This window comes from Ovis aries, chromosome 3 (assembly GCF_016772045.2).
Source record: "Ovis aries strain OAR_USU_Benz2616 breed Rambouillet chromosome 3, ARS-UI_Ramb_v3.0, whole genome shotgun sequence".
Classification (NCBI taxonomy): Eukaryota; Metazoa; Chordata; class Mammalia; order Artiodactyla; family Bovidae; genus Ovis; species Ovis aries.
The window spans coordinates 102,811,437-102,816,833 of record NC_056056.1 but is presented as its reverse complement, the minus strand read 5'-3'; positions in this window follow the sequence as shown (position 1 = coordinate 102,816,833).

The following is a 5,397-nucleotide window of genomic DNA, read 5'->3' as shown; positions in this document are numbered from 1 at the left end:
TCCATGTGTGAAGATAGTGTAAAAAAGTGCTGTAGCACATGTATGTGTACTTGTTTTGGGAGTACAGACGAAAGATGAACTGATTCATTCTTGAGGAAATTGGAAGGAGAAAGACTTCCCAGAGGTAATGATATTTGAACCTTACAGGAGGGGACTGATGCCGAAGCTGAAACTCCAACACTCTGGCCACTTGATGCGAAGAGCCAACTCACTGGAAAAGACCCTGATGCTGGGGAAGATTGAGGGCAGGAGGAGAAGGGGGCAACAGAGGTTGAGATGGTTGGATGGCATCACTGACTCAGTGGACATGAATCTGAGTGAACTGCAGCAGATGGTGCAGGACGGGGAAGCCTGGAGTGCTGCGAGTGTGAATGAGTGAAAGTCGCTCAGTCGTGTCCAACTCTCTGCGACCCTGTGGACTATACAGTCCATGGAATTCTCCAGGCCAGAATACTGGAATGGGTAGCCTTTCCCTTCTCCAGGGGATCTTCCCAACCCAGGGATCGAACCCAGGTCTCCCGCATTGCAGGTGGATTCTTTACCAGCTGAGCTATCAGGGAAGCCCTGGAGTGCTGCAGTGCGTGGGATCTCAAAGAGTTGGACATGACTTAGCAACTGAACAACAACAAAACAGACTTAACTGCTACATTCTGGACTTCTTGCCTGAGGCTTGTACCAAAATCAGACTGAGAAGACTCTCTGTCCCTTTTTCCTACGACTGACACTTTATCTTGGCCTAGGGCAAAGATGCTCAGCTGATGTGCTGGATATACTTTCCTGATGGGGTCTGGGCGGGCCAGAATCCTTAAGGCATTCACCTTCAGTTGCAGGAGGCTTTCTTTTACCCACCCCAGCATCCAGGAGAAATGAGTGCCCTGAAGTAAAAATATTTGACATGCAGTGCCATAGGAAGAAGGAAAGAATGGAAGGTACGGAGGAAGCCCCCACTTAGGAAGAGGAGGTGCTTCTAGAGCAGAGGCCTGCCTCGAGGGTCTCCAGGGTGAGACAGCTCCAGGCTCATCCAGCTGTACCAGCCAGGAGACAAGTCATCAAAGGAGGGAGCCAACACCAAAAAGGAGAAGTATGATCAAAATCCACCCCACGTCCACAGAATCCTGAAAGTGGAAGACAAAATGAAACCGAAAGTTCTCACACCCTCAGGTTTCGAAAGAAGTAACCAGACACTGGAATGTCCTGCCTCTTACGTAGCTGCTCCTCTCCGTTCCTATATGCAGAGAAACAGGAAAGTGTGACCCACACACAGGAAAACAGAAGCAAAGGAAAAAGCAGGCTGTAGAAACTGCCCGGGAGAGAGCCTAGCTTGTACTTAGTGGAAGAAGACATCAAAGTCATTGTAAACATAAAGAAGTGAAAAAAAAGATTATGACAATGTTTCATGAAATAAAGAGCATCAGTAAAGAGAAGGTTTTAAATTTTTTCATTTATTTGACTGTGCTGGGTCTTCGCTGCTTTGCTACAGTGCGAAGCCTTCTCATGGCGGTGATTTCTCTCGTTGCGGAGGCGGAGCATGGGATCTAAAGCGAGGGCTTCACTAGTTGCGGTGCCAAGGCTTCTCATTGTGGGGCCTCGCCTGTCGCAGAGCATGGGCCCGAGGGTATGTAGGCTCAGGAGTTGTTGTCCCCAGGCCTTAGATAGAGCACAGGCTCAGTAGCTGTGGCATACAGGTTTAGTTGCTCTGGGGCATGTGGGATCTTCCTGGATCTGGGATCAAACCCATGTCCCCTACACTGGCAGGTGGATTCTTATCCACTGCGTCACCGGGGAAGTCCAAGAGACAGAAATTATTAAAAAGTTAAATAAAAATTAATCTGGTTCCTTACAGGCTTAACTGATACATCCTTTCACTGCAATAAATTGTAACCTTGAGCAAAATAACTTATGGGTCCTGTGTGTCCTTCTAGCAAATTATTGAATTTCAGGATGATTTTAGATATTATTAACACAATAATATGCTATTTGCTTGTTTAAATAACAGTGTTTTTTGAGGTATAAATTCATATACCATAAAAACTACCCTTTTGGAGTGTACAATTCAACGGGTTTTACTCTATGCACGGAAGTGTGCAGCCATCACCACTATCTAAATACAGAATATTTTAACCACTCCCAAAAGGCTCCTCTACATACTAACAGCCACTTCCCATCGTCCCCTCCTCCTAGTCCCTGGGAACTACCTGTTTACCTTTGCTTCTCTGGGTCTGCCTATTCTGGACATACTAGAGAAATGGGATCATACAGTGTGTGGCCTTTTTGTGATGAGCTTCTTTCATTTAGCCTGTTATAAAGGTTTATCCATGCATTGCATGTATCAATACTTCATTGTAAATCACACTGCTGCTACTGCTAAGTCACTTCAGTCGTGTCCGACTCTTAGCGACCCCATGGACTGCAGCCCACCGGGCTCCTCCGTCCCTGGGATTTGCCAGGCAAGAGCACTGGAGTGGGGTGCCATGGCCTTCCCCATTGTAAATCCTATTCTACATTTTATTTATCTATTCATTCAATTGATGTTCTTTGGGTTGTTTCTACTTTTTGACTGTTATCAATAATGCTGCCATGAACAATCCTGTAAAAGTTTTTTCATGGATGTATTTTCAGTTCTCTTAATTTCATATCTAGGAGTGGAATTGATGGGTCATATGGTAACTCTACATTTTGGGAATTCGCTGGTGGTCCAGCAGTTAGGATTAAGCGCTTTCACTGCTGTGGGCTGGGGATTCAATCTAGAAACTAAGATCCTGCAAGCCATGTGGTTCACCAAAAAAAAAAAAAAAAAAGTCTCAACCACCAGCAATGTATAAGTTTTCCAATTTACCACATTTTTGCCAGCGCTTGTTACTATGTGACTAGATCATCTTAGGGGCTATGAAGTGGTGCCTCATTGTGGTTTTGATTTGCATTTCTCTGGTGACTAATGAGGTTGAGCATCTTTTCGTGTACTTACTGGTCATTCAGACATCTTTTCTGGAGAAATGTCTGTTTAGATCCTTTGCCCATTTTCAGCTGGGTTCTCTTTATTGCTGGGCTGTAAATCTCCTTTATGTATTCCACAATACATAAAGGTTAAAAGTTCCTTAAATACATATGATTTCGAGATGTTTTCTCCTATTCTGTGTGTTGTCTTCACATTCTTGATGACACTCTTTGAGTCACAAGAGGTGTTGATTTTGGTAATGCCCAAGCTATCTATTTTTGATTGCTGTCGCTTGTACTTTTGGTGTCATATCTAAGGAATCATTCCCTAGTCCAAGCCTGAAGAGATTTATTTCTATGTTTTATTCTGATAGCTTTACAGTATTAGCTTTTACTTATAAGTTTATGATTGACTTCCAAGTTAATTTTTGCATACAGTATGAAGTAAGACTCCAATGTCTTTTTTTTTTTTTTTTTGGCTATACATATCCCGTTTTCTTAAGATAATCTGTTTAACAGGCTATTCCCTCAGCTGAACTGTTTTGGCATCAATAAAATCAATAACAAATATAAGTCTTTGTTTCTGGACTCCTTATGTTATCTTGATGATGTAGCTTTATAGTAAGCTTTGAAATTAGTCAGGTAAGTCCTTCAACTTTATTTCCTTTTTCATGATTGTTTTGACTACCTGGGTTTTTTCCCTATCTCCATATACATTATTCAATCAGCTTGTCAATTTCTGCAAAGAAGCTAGCTGGGATTTTGATCAGGATTATGTTGAACTGAAGATCAATTTGCGGGAATATTGCCATCTTATAAATGTGAAGTCTTCTGATCCATCAACATGGCATATCTTTCCATTCACTTATATTTTCTTTAATTTCTTTGAACAATGTTTTGGATTTTCAGCATACAAAATCTTGAACTTTGTCAAATGTATTCCTGACTATTTTATTATTTTGGTGCTATTGCAAAGGGAGTTTTATTAATTTCATGTTTGAATTGCTTGTTGCTAGTTTACAAAAAATATTGATGTTATATTCTTCATCCTTGCTGAACAGGTTTGCTCTAATTAAAAAAGAAAAGGATTCCTTAGGCTTTTCTATATATGTGAAGAAGTGGCTCAGTTTCGTCCAACTTTTTGTGACCCCACGGACTGCAACCTGCCAGGCTCCTCTGTCCATGGAATTCTCCAGGCAAGAATGCTGGAGTGGGTAGCCATACCCGTCTCCAGGGGATCTTCCCGACCCAGGGATTGAACCTGGGTCTCCTGAATTGTAGGTAGATTCTTTACCATCTGAGTCAACTCTGCAAATAGTTTCACCCTTTCCTCTTCAGTATGGATGTCTTTTCTTTTCTTTTCTCCTTGTCTGCTTGCCCTAGATAGACCCTGCAATACGATATTGCATGGAAGTGGAAAGAGGAGACATCTTTGTTGCCTTCGTTGTCTTAGAGGTAAAACATTCAATCTTTCACCAAGTGTAATCTTTGCTGTGGGTTTTCACACACAAAATATTCTTTGTCAATTTGAGGAAGTTCTCTTTAATTCCTAGTTTGTCTAATTTTGTCAAACCATGTGGCTTTTTTTGGGGGGGGGGTCATTTATTAATATATTTCCTTAATTGATTTTCAGATGTTAAACTAACATTCCTGGGATAAATCCTACTTGGTCATGGCATATAACCTTTTCCATATGTTACTAGATTCAGTATGCTAGTATTTTCTTTGGGGAGGGGAGGATTGTTTTTTTATATAATAAGGAATATAGATTTGGAGTTTTCCTTTATTCTAGTGTCTGTGTCTGATTATGGTATCTGAGTAATACAGGCCTCATATAAAGAGTTTGAAAGTGTTTCCTCCTCTTCTAGTTTCTGTGAGAGTTTGTAAAGAGTTTTCTAAATGCTTGTTAAAATTCATTAGTCAAGGTATCTGGGCCTGAGGATTTTTTTAATGGAATGCTATAAAGTTACTAATTAAGTTTTTTTCTTATTAAAGTTCTATACAGATTTTCTACTTCTTTTCAGTTTATTTGTTTCTGTCCAGGGATCTCTTCATTTCATCTAAGTTTTGTAGCTTGTTAAAATTGCTCAGTTTTCCTTTATAATCCTTATTATTGATATAAATGGTCAGTAGCGATGTCTCCCAGAGAAGGCAATGGTACCCCACTCCAGTACTCTTGCCTGGAAAATCCCATGGACGGAGGAGCCTGGTAGGCTGCAATCCATGGGGTCGCTAAGAGTTGGACATGACTGAGTGACTTCACTTTCACTTTTCACTTTCACGCATTGGAGAAGGAAATGGCAACCCACTCCAGTGTTCTTGCCTGGAGAATCCCAGGGACGGGGGAGCCTGGTGGGCTGCTGTCTATGGGGTCGCACAGAGTCAGACACGACTGAAGCGACTTAGCAGCAGCAGCAGTGATGTCTCCTCTCTTACTCCTAATTCTAGCAATTTGAATCTTCT